Source organism: Onychomys torridus, chromosome 16 (assembly GCF_903995425.1).
Source record: "Onychomys torridus chromosome 16, mOncTor1.1, whole genome shotgun sequence".
In the NCBI taxonomy this organism is placed as follows: domain Eukaryota; kingdom Metazoa; phylum Chordata; class Mammalia; order Rodentia; family Cricetidae; genus Onychomys; species Onychomys torridus.
Window position 1 is genome coordinate 53,557,094 of NC_050458.1, and position 18,032 is coordinate 53,575,125.

Consider the following 18,032-nt stretch of genomic DNA (forward strand, 5'->3'; position numbering starts at 1 on the left):
AATGGGCCAAGGACTGGAACAAACTTCTGCAAAGAGGACATCCCAGTGAGCACAGGGAAACACCCCACATCATCAACCACCATGGAACTGTAAATGCAAGATGTGACTGCACAACCTCGGGGATAAATAGAGCCCAAAAGGTCTAGGGTGAGTGCTGGCAGGGATGTAGAAACACTGAGACTCTGATGCGTGGTACTTTGGAAAACAGCGGGCTGCTCCTCAAATGCTAAGCATAGAGTTAGCCTGCCACTGCGACTCCACTCTACATTCATGCTCAAAAGAAATGAAAATACAGCTGGGCGGTGGTGGCGCACACCTTTAATCCCAGCACTCGGGAGGCAGAGGCAGGCGGATCTCTGTGAGTTCGAGACCAGCCTGGTCTACAGGGCTAGTTCCAGGACAGCCATAACTACACAGAGAAACCCTGTCTTGAAGGAGGGGGGCGTGGGGGGGAGAAAGAAATGTAAATACATGTCTTGTATGGAACATTAAAAGCAGTATTATTCACAACAGGCAAAAAGGGGGAAGATGACAGATGAATAGATAAATAAAATGTATATCCATAAACAGATTATTTGAGATTTAAAAAAAGATGAACTACTGACATGAAGTAATGTAGATGAACCCAGAAAACCAGTGCGGCCAAAGGACCCAGGCACAAACGACACACGCTAAACGTCTCCACTTGGAGAAAATGTCCTGACTAGGCAAATCTACAAAGATGGATTTAGTTGCCAAGGACTCTGGGAGAAGGAAATTGAGAGTGACTGCTGATGGCTCTGAAACTGCTCTCCAAGTGACCATGGAACCTGGCCTGGGGTACCCGTCCGCCACAGCAGCACCTGACAGACTGAAATGGGGCACTACAAGGCAAGAGCCCGTCTCAAACCAGTAGGTAAGCAGAGGCTTCTAGTCAAGCCTGATGATACTGACTAATCTCTTCCTGCTCCTTCCAACCGAGCACAGCTTTTTTTGTTTTGTTTTGTTTTGTTTTGTTTTCGAGACAGGGTTTCTCTGTGTAGCTTTGTGCCTTTCCTGCAACTTGCTTTGTAGACCAGTCTGGCCTCGAACTCACAGAGATCCACCTGGCTCTGCCTCCCGAGTGCTGGGATTAAAGGCGTGCACCACTACCACCTGGCTCAAGTACAGCTTTTAAGTGACGTAGCAGATAATTGTCGAAGTCTCCATGACAGGAGGAAAGCAGGCTGGCCAGTGGCCTCGGAAACACACAAGTTGCAGTCTCCCACACCCCATTCAATCAGGAGTCTAGGCCCAGTATCTTCTGAACCTCCAGTCAGTGGCAAAGGTGCCCAGGTACATCTGTGTCTCCCTAGAACCCCATCCAGCATTGAGGGAAGCTTGAGTACCTTCCCTGGCTGGATGGTGGTGGCACATGCCTTTAATCTCAGCAGAGGCAGAGCCAGGTGGATCTCTTTGAGTTCAAGGCCAGCCTGGTCTACAGATCGAGATCCAGATTTAAAATTAATTAATTAATTAATTAATTAATTAATTAATTTTTAAAAATGAGTACCTTTCGTGGATTCAGCAGAGACAAGGCAGGAGCCTGAGACTAGCGTCTCAGTTGGTCTCTTCCCAGCCACTCTGGGCTGCCTGAGAAGCACCTCTATCCCTACAGGCAACCCTACCCCAAAGAATTAAGTAGATATCTCCATGGCACCTGATGAATAAAATAGACCAGGATGGAATGGCAAGGACTCTTAAAACTGTACCGTCATGAGAACACCAACCCCAACCCATAGGCACAGCCCAGGAAGCCCTCACCTGCACAAAACAACTGTCCAACTGAAGGACAGGGAAGAGTTAAGCAGGATTCAGTCTCATAACCCTAATCCGAACTGTCCGGTCATGGTTGGGGGCTGATTTCAATCAAAACCCACAGCTTGAATGGGAAGAGATCATCAGCCAGGGCCCGAACAAAGGAATCAGACATGGAATTGTCTGACAGGGAGTGTCAAGCATCCATCCCCAAAAATGCTTCAACAGTCATTACAAATTATCTCGAAATAGATGAACAAAGAGAAAAGCTCAAGAAAAATTCTTTGTCAAAAAAAAAAAAAAAAAAGATTTTAAAAAACTTACTGGAGGGCTGGAGATTAAGAGCACTGGCCGTTCTTCCCAAGGTCCTGAGTTCAATTCACAACCAACTATAATTTGATCTAGTGCCCTCTTCTGATGTGTAGACAGAATACTGTATACATAATAAATAAATCTTTTTTAAAAAACTTGCTGGATAGATTCAATAGCAAATTAAATAGGACATAGGAATGAATCTGGACTCTGAAGTGGAAGATAAGGTCATAAAAGTTTCCCAACTGCACTAGAGAGAAACTAGGTTGAAAGAACTTGAGCATAGCCTTGGAGATGATCTATAAAACTATTAAAATAAATCTAGTTTGTGCTAGGCTTTGTGTCAGTGAAGTCCAAGAAGAAGCATGGGGCTGAGAACATTTTTTTTAAGGTCTAATAGCAGAAACTTTGCAAATACAGCAAAAGATATAAACCAGCATATTCAAGGTTAGTGGGATTCAAATAAGACAACCCCCAAGAAGCCTGCTCTATGCATCGTTGTTAAACTTCTGAACTGGGGACAAAACATCTACAAAGTGGACTCAGAAAGATGACACACTGCCTGTAGGGAAGGGAAGTCTCAGCAGAAGCCACTGAAGCCAGGAAGATGTGGACACCACTCTCCTAGAAAAGAACTGTCCACCAGGAATTCTCTATTTAATAAAACTCCTTCAGACTGAATGAGAACAAATAAAGAGAGCCTCTAATGTTAGAGGAACAACAGGAAAGTGAGAACAATACACTGTGAACAGAACTACCCAGGAGAGAGACACTAGCAGGAGCTACAACCCAGCAGTCAGGGCGCCCGCTGCACAATCACGAGAACCAGAGTTCAGATCTCAGCACACCTAACAAGCTAGCGCCCTATGAATGCCTGTAAAACCCCAGCTCCGAGGGGCAGACTCAGGAAGATTGCTGAGGCTTTCTGGCTTCCAGCCTAGCCCAGAAAATGAAAAAACAACAACAAAAAACTCCAGGTTCTCAAAAAAACCCTGTCTCAAAGGAATAGGCAGAGATAAGTGGAGGCCCCCAACACCGTCTTTTGGCCTCGGTGCATATGCACAGATATGCATGTGCATGTGTGTTCATGTCCGCATGAGTGTGTGTATGTTTGTGTATGTGTGTGTGTATGCAGGCCCATGCGTGTACATGTGTGTGTCACACAGAGGAAGATCAGCTGAAGGAAGCTCTCAAGGAGGAAAATCACGGTAACAGAAGCCAACTTCAGCAATGGAAAAAGAAATGCAATGAACACAAGACAGGTAAGTTCGACTGGACATCGTCAATGTGTTTCCTCTTTCTTTTCGTAATTTACTTTTTATTTTACCTGCTTTGGTGTTTTGCCATGGGTGTTGGGTCCCCTAGAACTAGAGTTATAGACAGTTGTGAGCTGCCATGTGGGTGCTGGGAATTGAAACTGGGTCCTCTGGAAGAAGAGCCAGTGCTTTTAACTGCTGAGCCCTCTCTGCAGCCCATTAATGTATTTCTTAAACTATACTGACACCTTCATACAGACATACATGCAGACAAAACACCAATGTACTTAAAATAAAGATAAGTAAATTAAACCGTGCTGAATTGTTGAAGCGGGCGGGGAATAGCACTGTCTACTGTTGTGAAATATTATTTTAACTAGGAAAAGATGTTACATTTGTTTATGTTGCAGAATATTACTTTAACTTTGTAAAAGTGTGTTACATTTGTTTCTGCTGCCTTTGTTAACAATGTAAAGATGTGTTACATTTATTTGTGCTACATTTGTTTAATTTTGTGAAAATGTGTTGCATTTGGCCGGGTGTGGTGGTGGCGGTGGCACATGCCTTTAATCCCAGCACTTGGGAGGCAGAGCCAGGCAGATCTCTGTGAGTTCGAGGTCAGCCTGGGCTAGAGAATGAGTTCCAGGACAGGCACAAAGCTACACAGAGAAACCCTGTCTCGAAAAACCAAAAAAAGAAAAAAAAGAAAGAAAAGAAAAGAAAATGTGATGCATTTGTTTCACCTCCCATGCCTAAGGCACCTGATTGGTCCAATAAAAATCTGAATGGCCAATAGCCAGGCAGGACAGGGATTGGTGGGGCTGGAGGGCAGAGAGAATACGTAGGAGGAGAAATCTAGGCTTGAAAAAAGAGAGAACAAGGGAAAAAGAGAATGACACACCCAGAGCCAGAAGCCAGCCAGCCAGACCTGAAGAGCAGTGAAAAAGTAGGACATACCGGAAAAAAAAAAGGTAAACAGCCAAGGCGAAATGTAGATAAAGAGAAACAGATTCAAAGAAGAGCTAAGATAAGGACGAGCATTCATTACTAATAGTAAGTTGCCATGTCATGATTTGGGAGCTGGTTGGTGACCTAAAAGAAAGCCTGCTACCGTCTCATGTTATATGTGTAAATATAGGATATGTTATATGAATGTACATATAGGAAATTTGGTTTTGTCCTTGTTTTTCCGAGACAGGGTTGCTCTGTGTAGTTTTGGTGCCTGTCCTGGATCTCCCTCTGTAGACCAACCTGGCCTTGAACTCACAAACTCACAGAGATCTGTTCACCACCACCACCCAGTGGACATTTTTTTTGTTTTGTTTTTTTTTTTGGTTTTCCAAGACAGGGTTTCCCTGTGTAGCTTTGCGCCTGTCCTGGAACTCACTTGGTAGCCCAGGCTGGCCTCAAACTCACAGAGATCCACCTGCCTCTGCCTCCCGAGTGCTGGGATTAAAGGCGTGTGCCGCCGCCACCGCCACCACCCGGCTGGATATTTTTTTTAAATTATAGGCTTTGCTCAGTGATAATGGTGCACACCTTTAACCCTAGCACTCAGGAGGCGGGGGCAGATTGAGCTCTAACTTTGAGGCCAGTCTGCTCTACAGAGTGAGTTCCAGAACAGCCAGGGCTACACAGAGAAACCCTGTCTCAAACAAACAAAAAGAAAAAACAAACAAACAAACCACTAAACAAAAGTACTTATAGGTTTTAGTGGATAAGGTAAGGAGACAGATGTAATGAAGTTTCTGTACTTTACTCATAACACTAATGTCAATATGAATAGACTATGATAATACATTCATGTTTGTTGTAATGCCCAGAAAATCACTGAGAAAATTACACAAATGTTATGCTAATAACACTATAAAAAATCAAAATGGAATTCTAAACAATTTTCATGTATCCCACGGAAAGCAAGAAAAGAGAAGTGAAATGAGGAAGAAAATAAACAACTTTAAATGTCAAAAGATTTCGATTTCTTTTTTCGTTTTATTTATTTATTTAGGTTTTTCAAGACAGGGTTTCTCTGTGTAGTTTTGTGCCTTTCCTGGAACTTGCTTTGTAGACCAGACTGGCCTCAAACTCACAGAGATCCGCCTGGCTCTGCCTCCCGAGTGCTGAGATTAAAGGCATGTGCCACCACTGCCGGCTCTTTTTCCTTTTATTAAAAAATATAACTCGGGAGTAAATATTAAGGAATAAACATGAGAGATCCATGGAGCAAGAGACACAAACATCTGTCTCTCCCTACTTCCTGAATCAAAGACACTACCAGCAACGTCTCAGCTCCTCCTTTTTCTCCTCCATGTGTCCTATCTCTGAGTTGACCAGGAAACTCTATGGTACACTCCAGCCAGCTGAATGTGGACTCTGCCCTCTGAACCAATGTTGGACTCTACTGGTGGTCTCAGAACAATCAACACAAACAAATCTCCCCCAACAAAAACTATAAGTCCAATGTACCAATAATTACTTTAGCCAGGCGGTGGTGCACATCTTTAATCCCAGCACTCAGGAGGCAGTGGCAGGAGGATCTCTGAGTTTGAGGCCAGCCTGGCCTACAGAGGGAGTTCCAGGACAGCCAGGACTACATAGAGAAACGCTGTCTCGAAAAAACAACAAACAAACAAACAAACAAATCTGGACATGGGCAGTGCACACCTTTAAATAATAATGAAACACATGCCACAGAAACATGACAAAAGCCTGGTGTGGTGGCACATGCCTGTAATCCCAGAATTTGGGAGTCAGAAATCAGGAGGCTTGAGGGTGCAAGGATAGCCTGGTATTTTTTGGTGAGATCCTGTTTCATAATAAGGGCTGGAGAGATGGCTCAGTGCTTAAGAGTATGTACTACTCTTGTTTTGTTTTGTTTTGTTTTTTGAGACAGGGTTTCTCTGTGTAGCTTTGCACCTTTCCTGGATCTCACTCAGGTAGACCAGGCAGGCCTTGAACTCACAGAGATCCACCTGCCTCTGCCTGTCGAGTGCTGGGATTAAAGGCCTGCGCCACCACCGCCCAGCTTGAGTATGGACTACTTTTGCAGAGGTCCTGAGTTTGGTTTCCAGCATCCATGTCAGATGCCTGTAATTCCAGCCCCAGGAAATCCTCTTTTGGTCTCCTTGGACAGCGGAACTCACATGCACACCCACACATATACACTAATATTAATTTATATTTTAAGTATATGAGTGTTCTGTATGTATTTATGTATGCCATGTGTGGTGCCTATGGTGTCAGAAGTGGGGGCAGGAGGCGGGTGAGAGATCCCTTAGAACTGGATATAAGCTAGAACTGGGTGCTGGAAGTGTACCCAAGTCCTCTGTAAGAGCAACAAGTGTTTTTAACCACTGAGCCATCTCTCTACCACCTAAAATTAAAAACCAAAATAAAACAAAAAAGAGGTGGGTTGGGGGGGAAGACTGGGGGGTGGGAGGAGGGAGGAGAGGGGAATCTGTGGTTGGTATGTAAAATGAATAGAAAAATCTCTTAATAATAAAAAAATAAATAAAAATAAGGTTGGGGATTTAGCTCAGTGGTAGAGCACTTGCCTAGCAAGTACAAGGCCCTGGGTTTCATCCTCAGCTCCTAAATAAACAAACAAACAAACAAACAAACAAAAAAGAGGCATTAGGAAATCGAAATACATTAAATCTAGTGAAAAAGATACAACATACCAAAAACTGTGGACACAGGGAAATCTAAACACAAATACATATCTTAGAAAAAAAAAACATTTCTGGGGTTGGGGATTTAGCTCAGTGGTGGAGTGCTTGCCTAGCAAGCACAAGGCCCTGGGTTTGGTCCTCAGCTCCAGCAAAAATATATATATATATATATTTCCTTTTTTCTCAGGAGACAGATGCAAGAGGACTGCTCTAAGTTCGATACCAGCATGGTCTACTTAGTGAGTTCCAGGCTAGCTAGGGTTACATAGCAAGAACTTTTTTTTTTTTTTTTTTTTGGTTTTTGGTTTTTGGAGACAGGGTTTCTCTGTAGCTTTGGAGCCTGTCCTGGACTAGCTCTGTAGACCAGGCTAACCTCAAACTCACAGAGATCCACCTGCCTCTGCCTCCCGAGTGCTGGGATTACAGGTGTGCGCCACCACCACTCAGCTAAGAACTTATACTTAAAAGAAAAGAAACAGTATCTCAAAGCAATGGTGCAAGATCCCAGCTCCCATCTGCAGCTGGAGATTTCTCCAGTCCTCACAGGCCCCACAGCCCACTCAGACCCAAGTAATAAGACTTATATTATCATATCATTCCTTACTGGAAGTAGAACATGCCATTCCTGGGAAATTTCCTTTTCTTTTTCTTTTTACTGGAGCTGAGGACCGAACCCAGGGCCTTGTACTTGGTAGGCAAGCGCTCTACCACTGAGCTAAATCCCCAACCCCTTGTATCTTATATTAATAGAAATTAACCCATTTCTATTCATCTATAAGTTGCCACATGGCTTGTGGCTTACCAGTACTTTACATCTTACTTCTCATGGCAGTGGTGGCTGGCAGCATCTCCTGATTCAGCCTTCCACTTCCCAGCATTCTCCTCTCTACTTATCCCACCTATACTATACCTCCTGCCTGGCTACTGGCCAATCAGTGTTTTATTTATCAATCAATCAGAGCAACACATTTACAGCATATAGAAAGATATCCCCAGCACTTCTCCTTTTTTTCCTCAAAAAAATTTTTTTTAATGTTCATTGGTGTTTTGCCTACATGTATGTCTGTGTGAGGGTGTCAGATCCCCTGGAATTGGAGTTACACACAGGTGTGAGCTGCCATGTTGGTGCTAGGAATTGAATCTTGGTCCTCTGGAAGAGCAGTCAGTGCTCTTAACCACTGAACCATGATCCCTCCAGCCTGCCCCCATCCCCAGCTCCCATTTTGAGAACCTAGATAAAGATGAGCAAAATCAACCCAAAACTAATGGAAGGAAATAATATAAAAATCAGTGGAATTGAAAATGAGAAAAATAAATAAAACAAAAAGTTGGTTCTTCCAAGTGACCAATAAAATTGATAAAATTCAGTCAAGGTAAGAAAACCAAGTATAGTATTGATATTGAGGAGACATAGGAGGTCAAATTCTGGAGCACCCAGATGTTGTGAATCAGAGGGAAATTATGATGGCTAATAGGTATCAATGTCCCTGGGTGTATTGGTTTCAATGACAATGCCTCTCAAAGGCTCATGTATTTGCATGCTTAGTTGCCAGTAGATGAAATGTTTGGAAAGGATTAGGAGTCATAGCCTCATTGGAGGAGGTGTCAACAGGAATGGGGTTTGAGGTTTCAAAAGCCCAGGCCAGGCCCAATCTGTCAGTCATTCTCTCTCTCTCTCTCTCTCTCTCTCTCTCTCTCTCTCTGCCTATGGATCAGGATTTAAAGCTCTCAGCTACTTCTCCAGCACCACGCTCACCATGGTGATCATGGACTAATTGTCTGAAACTGTAAGCATGCCCCTAATTAGATGTTTTCTTTTGTAAGAGCTACCTTGGTCATGGTGTCTCTTCACAGCAATAGAACAGTGGCTAAGACACTGGGTCAGCGTACCCAGATATTTAGTCAAACATCCTGTTTGTTTCGAATGAGATTTACCCTTCCACCAGTGAGCTTTGAGTAAAGCAGATTGATCTCCATAATGTGGGAAGGCCTCTGCCAATCCACTGTCTGCCTGAATACAAGTAAATATAGTATCTCCAGAGCAAGAGGGAATTCTCCAATAGGCTCCCTTTGAATATATTCTGCAACATCAGATCCTTCTGGTTGTATAGCAGATGGCCTTTGGATTAGAGCTTTATTCAACTCCTTTGTCTCCAGCCTCCTGGCCTCCCTCACTGGATTTTGGACTCACTAAGTCTCTATAACAGCACAGGTCAATTCTTTAAAATATCTCTCTGGCTGACAGTATACCTCCAAGGTGTAGTGTATGCTTGTTTAATGTGCAAGGCCCTAACCCAGTTCCCAGCATTAGAACAAACAAAAACATTCTCTATATAGGGATCCAAATTAGGAGACACATGAGCAGGTATGGCAGTACACACCTTTAGTTTCAACACTTAGGAGGCAGAGGCAGGCAGATCTCTGAGTTCAAGACCAGTCTACAAAGAGTTCCAGGACAGCCAGGGCTACAGAGAGCAAACCTGTCTTGAAAACAAATTAAAAAAAAAAAAAAAAAAAAACCAAAAAACCAAAAAAGAAAGAAAGAAAGAAAGAAAGAAAAAGAAAGAAAGAAAGAAAGAAAGAAAAAAATAAATAAACCACCACCACCAACAACAAAAACCCTCCTAGAACTAGGGGCTGGAGAGATGGCTCAGTGTCAGGTCTCAAAAAATTCCTTTTCCCAAAGTCTGGCATTTAGACAAAAGCCAGCATTTCCTCAAGGACTTTAGATAGTTCCTACTTGCATTATCCATTATCTGGCTAAGGGGAAATATCTCTCCAATAGCCTATGCCTGTGGTGCCTATTAGCATATCAAGGTCTATGCTAATCTCTAGACTCCTTCAGTCTCTACTGACAAATCATCCTGTCTGATGCCCCCCCCCCACTCTAAACCTCTCCAGCTCCTAAGCTTCCTTCCCTTCCCTTCCCCCAGCTTCTCTGCTTTCCTTTATATAACCCAGTCATTCTGGCTGCTTGTTCTTTGGGTCCTCAATTGGTTCTCACGAGCTCTCCTGGCCTCTTGGTTCCTCTATCTCCTGTCTCTCTCCTCTCACGGCCTGGTTTAGTCTGTAACCTTCCAGATGCCTCTGGCTCTATTCTCCCTCATGTCTACAATAAAACCTTCTCCTCAACCACAACTAGGATTTACCCTGTCATTTTCTTTTTCTTTTTTTTTTTTTTTTTTTTTCTTTTTTTTTTTTTTTTTTTTTTTCAGGACAAGGTTTCTCTGTGTAGCTTTGGAGCCTGTCCTGGAAGAACTCACTCTGTAGCCCAGGCTGGCCTCGAACTCACAGAGATTCACCTGGCTCTGCCTCTTGAGTGCTGGGATTAAAGGCATGCGCCACCCCCGCAGGGCCCCATGTCTTCATTTTCATTCCCTCAGCAGTTAAAGGGCACTTGGTGTTCTTCCAGAGGAACAGGGTTCAATTCTCAACAAGCATGTTAGGCAGCTTACAGTGCTTGTAACCAGCTCTAAGGAACCTGATACCCTTTTCTTTCTTCCATAGAAACCACACACATGTGCAAACACACAGACACACAGACATAAAGAAAAACAAACAAGTCTTTTTAAAAAACCTCCTAGAACTAATAAAGTGAACTCAGCAAGTTCTCAAGACAGAAAAGACTTGTGTGTGTGTGTCTGTGTGTGTGTCTGTGTGTGTGTGTGTGTGTGTGTAAGTGCAGATGCTGGCACATGTGTGGAGGTCACAGGGCAATTTCTGTAGTCACTTCTTGCCTTACAACTTGTTAAGACAAGGGCTCTCTTGTCTCTGCTGCTCCACTGCTTGCTCCAGGTTACCTGGCCCAGGAGTTTCTGGGTAATTCTCTTCTCTCCACCTCTCACCTTGCTGTAGGAATGCAAATGACCACATGCAGCACTTACCAAGTGCTGGGGATAAAACCTGGGTCGGGAGACCTGCACAGCTAGTACCTTTACATGAAGCGCTATCTCCCTGTCCCACAAATTACATTTAAAAAAGTCAATTATATCTTCCTACTAGCAGTAAACATAGGGACACTGATATTTAAAACACAACACATTTGCAATGGTTTAAAATGGAATATTAAACATAAATTTAACAAAATACATACAATTAGTACACTGAAAACTATAAAACACTGAATAAGAAAACAGTTTGCTGGATAGTGGTGGTGCATACCTGTAATCCCAGCACTCAGGAGGCAAAGCCAGGCAGATCTCTGTGAGTTTGAGGCTAGCCTTGTCTACAAAGCAAGTTCCAGGACAGGCAGAGTTGTTACACAGACAAAGAAACTGTGTCTCAAAAAACCAACACCCTTCCACGCCCCCACCCACACCACCTAGCAACAAAAAAAGAAAAAAAGAAAAGAAAAAAAAACAATGTATGTTTGGCAGTTCCCCTATAAGCTGCCACAAAGTTGCAGTGAGATTCACAAAATTGCAACGAGGTACACTTTCTGGGTCCCAACTGAGAAGGGTGTAACTATTCATTTTTCTTTCTTCTCTTTCTTGCAATTGCTGGCTAGAACTGTTTTTTCCTTGCTCTTTCTCTGAAGCCTCCTTTTCCTCCATGTGGCTGCCCACAAACAAGTGACTGACCTGCATGCCAGTTTAACTCAATCAGCATGGCTTTTTCCTTCTCTCCTCCACTCCCCTCCTTTGGGCAGTTACTGAGATTTACAGCTTGCCTGCTTTCAGGTGTTTTTCTTTTAAATACTAATAAAACTCCCCCTGAGGTAAGAAAGAAAGAGAAAGAAAAAGAGAGAGAGAGAGAGAGAGAGAGAGAGAGAGAGAGAGAAAGTTCCAAACAAATGAACGAGACATAGGTTCCCACACTAGTATACTCAAAACAATAAAAATATCAATTTCCTCCAAATTTAGCTCTAAGTTTAACCTAATTCCCACCAAAATCTGAGCAATATTTTTGGATAGATACAACATTATTCTAAAAATTTACATGGGGTGGTGGTGGCACACGCCTTTAATCCCAGCACTCGGGAGGCAGAAGCTGGCAGATCTCTGTGAGTTCAAGGCCAGCCTGGGCTACCAAGTGAGTTCCAGGAAAAGGCGCAAAGCTACACAGAGAAACCCTGTCTCAAAAAGCCCAAAAAACAAAACAAAAACAAAAACAAAACATAAAAATTTACATGACAGCTAAAACAATTTTGGAAAAGATGAATTATGTAGGAAAAAAAGTCAGTCCACCTAACTTCCTAAGCAGTGATGGGATTGGGGATTTAGCTCAGTGGTAGAGCACTTGCCTAGCAAGCGCAAGGCCCTGGGTTTGGTCCTCATCTCCAAAAAAAAAAAAAAAAAAAAGGAAGTGAAGCTGGGGGAGAGGAAGGCGAAGGAGGCAGATTAACCTAAATATATCATACTTTATCAAAAAGATGGACATACAGAACTTAACCTTTCAAGAGCTCAACTCAGTAGTACATATACTGAAAATAAAAGGATACAGACATTAGCATGGCCCCTGTGCAATGATGCTATGCAAATTCATGAAATGTTTTATTATTAAAAAAAGTAATAGCTGGGCGGTGGTGGTGCATGCCTTTACTCCCAGCACTTGGAAGGCAGGCCAGAAGGATCTCTGAGTTCCGAGGCCAGCCTGATCTACAAATTGAGTTCCAGGACAGCCAAAGCTACAAAGCATCAAAACCAAAACCAGTGCTGGAGAAGTGGCTCAGAGGTTAAGAGCACTGACTGCTCTTCCAGAGGTCCTGAGTTCAGTTCCCAGCAACCACATGGTGGCTCACAACCATCTGTAATGGGATCCAATTCCCTCTTCTGGTGTGCATGAAGACAGGTCACTCACTCATATAAAATAAACAAATATTAAAACAAAAACAAAACCAACCAAACAAACAAACAAAAAAAACCCCAAACCACTCAGCTGGGTGTGGTGGCTCACACCTTTAATCTCAGCACAAGGAGGTGGAGGCAGATGAATTTCTGTGAACTCAAAGTCAAAGATACATGGTAAGACACTATCTCAAAAAACAAAGTAAAACACAAAACACAACAGTAATTGCTGTGATACCATATACCTATAATCTCAGTACAAGGAAGGATGAAGCAGGATCACTCCAAGTTTAAGTCAACCTGGAATGCAGAGTGAGACCCATTCCCAAAACCAAAAGCAGGCATGGTGGTACAAACCTTTAGTCCAGCAACCAGGAGTCAGCTTTCTCTACAGTGAGTTCTAGGCCAGCCAAGGCTGTAGAGTGAAACCCTGTCTCAAAATGAATGAACAACAAAATGTCAACAATATTTTTTGAAAATTTTATTTTCATCTTGGAAAGTAAGTCAGAACCAAGGCCACTAGAAGCTGTTATCTTTCATAACCTTCTGGCAAATAGCCCATAGGGGCCCATCTGAACCCTCAGCTTCCACAGTTAATCCAACTTTCCCCTGGGCCCCATTATCCTTCCCTGACCAGGACCCTGCAGCAAACCCTTAACCCCCTCCTTCCTTTGCTCCTCCCTACTGTCCTCACCACGATCCACCCTTCTTGTCCCTGCATATTGACCTTTCTCTGTCCATAAGATCCTTGTATCTCGACACTTCTGAGAGTTCCCTCCAGAGTACATGAAACCCTTCCCAGCCACATAGCCTTCTTTCCTTGGCTGCTTTAGTTTTCTTGGTACTACTCACCGCTATTAAAAACCTTTGCCTGTTCCTAACTCCCACAAGTTCCATCTCATCTGAGCTTAGCAGTCCCCCTAGGTACCCATCTCCAACACCAAGCAGTGCCCATTTTATAACCTACTTTCAGTGGTCTCTGTGGATGGTCTCAAACTGCCTCCATATCACCTCAGTGCTTGTCTAAACATTTCCCATCACCTGCATACCTGCCACCTTGCAGCACTCCAGTGAGGCAGACAACCATAAGAAATAGTTTGGCCAGAGGCATTGGATCTCTGAGTTCGAGGCCAGCCTGGGCTACAGAGTGAGTTCCAGGACAGGCTCCAAAGCTACACAGAGAAACCCTGTCTCAAAAAAAAAAAAGAATAGTTTGGCAACCTGGGACTCTACTTGGTTTAGACTATGCACTATGCACACAAACCTTTTATAATGCATTTAACATCTTAGGATTCTCTCTTGTATGTACTATGCGCAAACACACACACACACACACACACACACACACACACACACACACACACACACCCCTACTTCTCTGAGCACTGTACCTAGCAACTTAGGACTCTCCTTTGTATTTAGCTACAAACACACTCCACTCTGAACAATGGAAGAAGTTTCTTCTTCCCCTTAAGGCCCACCAAACTTGGCAAACAGATTCTCAATACGTGAATACACGGGTACCGAGGAAGTGGATTAATCTAACCTGGACTGGTTTAGGGTATATGTACAAAAAAGCAAACTGTCTTCTCTAAGTGAGCTTTTAAGGAGAAATCTATTTACTATTTGATGTCTGTGCATAATTGGGCATGTATAGGATTAAAATCAGATATACTATGAGAAAGAATGTGCACAGCATTAAAGTTTACGACTCAAGCTGTCAAGATAAAGAGCCATGGTACAGATGCCCCTAGTAACCAAACCCCTTCTCTTGAGCTCCATAAAGGAAACCTTACGGCTGGAGAGATGGTTTGGATTTAAGAGCACTTGTTCGACTTGCAAAGAACTTCATTTTGATTCCCAGTATCCACATGGTGGCTCACAACCATCTGTAATTCCAGTTCAAAGGGATCTGAGGTCTTCTGGCCTCTATGAGCACTGCATGCAGGTAGTGCACAGACATACATGCAGGCAAAACACTCATACACATTTTTCAAAAAGGAAATTGTGCCCTTGAGTATGGACCACTATTTTCCTGAGATGTGTTCTGAATTGTTCTGAATAAAATTTCCTTGCTATTTTACAACAATCTGCATGGGCTTTTATTTCACTTAAAGATTTCTGTATTGTATGTATATGAGTACTCTAGCTGCATTCACACCTGCACTCCAGAAGCAGGCTTCAGATCCCACTATAGACAGTTGTGAGCCACCATGTGGTTGCTGGGAATCAGACTCAGGACCTCTGGAAGAGGTCTCCAACCCTTTTTAACTTCACTCTTAAACAAGGGTCCAAGTACCTAGACACACCCAGCCCAACATCCTCTCCAGTGGATACTTGCACACCTTCCTGTTATCTGGGCTTCTCATCCCTTCACTTAGAAAAACTGGCCATTTAGGTGGTTTGACCATTGGAGCGGCTCTTCCCTGGTTGCCCATCCAGACAGGGATGGTGTACAATCAGAGCAGGGAGCTGTAGTGGATACAGCTCTTCCCAACCTGCTCCATTTTTCAGATGGGAAAGAGAGGCCTCACTGAATCTCAGTAGCAGGACTGGGATGGACAGTGAGTGAACTAGAACCCAGAGCCCAGCATAGATCAGTATCTTGGCCACAGTTCAATACACACCTTTTGGTGGGTGCCTGCCCTTTCCTGGATCTTGCTCTGTAGCCCAGGCTGGCCTCGAACTCACAAAGATCCACCTGCCTCTGCCTCCCAAGTGCTGGGATTACAGGCATGCGCCACCTGCGCACCTTCCTCTTAAAACCTGTGATATGATTAGTGCAGTCAACTTGATGAGTCTAGAATTGCCTAGGACACAAGCCTCCAGGCACACAGAGGAATAATTTGGGATAGCCTGTGGGTATGCCTGTGAGGGATTATCTTGATTAGGATAATTGAGTAGGAAGAGCCACCCTAAAGGTGGGTGGCAGCATTTAAGGAAGCTAGCTAAACACCCACATTCATTGGTCTCTTCTCCCTGCCAGGATGGATCGAACCCTGGTCCTGTCAGCCAGAACTAATTCTTCCTGCCTTGTTTTTGTTCGGAGTCGGCGATGACAGCAACGATAAGAACACACACACCTGTGTCACTTCTCTAAGTCATCAGTGTGCTCAGAAGTGGCCACTGGTGTAGCTCCGCAATCCCAGGGATCAGGGCAGCTGTTCTGGAGCAGACCATGATGGAAACAGGGGCCTGGACTTCTGTCCTTGAGCATGGAGGAGGCAAACACCTCCTCATACAGGAAGCCTGGCAGGCACTCCCTTTCTGGACCTTGGAGCAACAGACAATCTTCTGTGGGGTGGTCCTTTCCTGGACCCAAGGGGGTTCCCGTGCTGAGGTTTCGATCTTCCTCGAAATCATGTATGAATGCAGCCAGATGTCTTAACAAGCCAGTTTCTGGCTAACCAGACATGCTCTTCCCCTTCCTAGGGACGGTCGCTCTCAAAGGGTGGCTGCTTTGCCTGAAGCATCCACCTCCCATTTGCTAGGCCCACTGCCTCACTCTAACATAGTAAAAAAGAGGCAAATAGGATTTCAAATGTTGTCGTCAATTTTTGCCATGTTTTGCTCGCCTTTTACACGGTCCTTAGGGACATGCAAATGAGCCCTAGCCCTCCAAAACCCCTGGGCATCTTGACACTACCCAAGTCACGGAAGGGGAAGCCTGTTCTTTGCACACTGGGCAAGCAGCCTCGCTGCCCTTCCATTTCCCTTTTCCTTCTTCCCCTGCTCAGCTTGGGCAGGGCTAGGAGCATGGGGGGCACTTGGCCTGGCCTTGAGGGGCCACCTCCAGGTGAAGGGTTTGGGCAGGTACTTCAGTATGAAGGGGGACAAACAAGCCAATTGAGACCTCATGCTGGGCTGAGACACTCTGTGGAAATGCTCACACTCTCTCCTAGATAGTTTACTTGTTCCAGACCCGACTCTCAGCTCTACACCCCAAGAACCCATGTCTGGAACAGTTCTCCTGGGGCTTCTGAAATCCTTTGTGAAGCTGGATCTGTCCCTGGGGTTGACAGCAGGTGAATCCCTGCTATCTCTTGCATGAGGTGTGGGGTGATGTGCAACCGAGAGAACATGGAGAGGTAGATTACTGGAGAGAAACTTCTGTACCCTACAGGAACCTGCAATTTGGGGATCTCCACCCAGGCCTGTCAGCGTTGTTCCCTATCTAGCCTGATATGGAACCACCACCTCCAAGTACATACATCAGCTGCCCTGAATGGAAGGCAGAGAAGACAGAAGACAAGACGCAGGGTTCCAGACCATTGATGGCCATTAAGTTCCATCCGCAGAGCAAACCACCTTTCCTTCAGGCTTTGTCCTTGAACCTTGGCAAAAGCATCTCCACTGACTAGAGACTGTGAATCAGGGCAAGCAAGCCGCTTCAACCTGTGACATCAACCACCAACCCAGAGCTGGGTTTATAATCCTAAATCGCAGAAGAACCTCTCCCCAAATCGCAAGGCAGGAGACAAGCGTAGAATAGAACTTCCGCATAAAATAACAAGCCGTGGTCTCAAGTGTCAACAGAGATTTCTGGGTCAAAATTCACCTGTAGCAATTATTTGGTCCGCACAGGAATTTGCATCGGGGCGTTCTACGACAAACACTGCATTTCTTTTACCCAAACAGGGCCTCAGGCCCCATGCAGCTAGCACCTGCTGCATCTAGCCTCCACCCATGGGCTACTGGAAGAAGCTGCGCACACGCCCCCATGAGTGCACCGGTCTCGACCACAAGCCCGGAAGCCCCGCGGCCAGCCGTTGGGAGCGCGCTGGACCACCACTAACGGCCCAGCCGGGAGAAGAAACCGCGGAGGACGAACGTTCGCAAACGTGCAAGTCTAACCAACCGCCGCGGCGACTGCGCCTGCGTAGTCTGCGGACGAAGCCCTAACAGAGCAGGTGCGCCGGACCGCGCTTGCGTAGTTTGACTGGGGAGGCCAGCAACAAGGCCCAGAGCGTGAGACTGCGCCGGCGTAACCTGACCTCCAGAGAGTGGGGGGCGAGGGAAAACTGCGCCTGCGTAGTCTTCGCGGCCCCGCCCCATTTGCCTGGCTTAACTTGCTCAAGCCCAGCCAGCGGTCCTCGGGGCCCAACCCAAGGCGGGGCAGGTGCGCACGGATTGCGCCTGCGCGCGCCAGCCCCGCCCCGGGCCCCGCCCCCCGACCCGCGCGGGGCCCTGGGAGGGGCGCAGCGTCCGGCGTCGCGGGCGGCGGGGCTGGG

The 18,032-nt window shown here is 45.1% G+C and overlaps 1 non-coding gene across 1 annotated transcript; it reads left to right on the forward strand.

Moving 5' to 3' along the window:
• Positions 1-12,413: 12,413 nt before the first annotated feature.
• Positions 12,414-12,517, forward strand: LOC118597574. The gene has a single exon (XR_004946866.1). It is a non-coding gene; the product is annotated as a U6 spliceosomal RNA (small nuclear RNA).
• Positions 12,518-18,032: the final 5,515 nt, after the last annotated feature.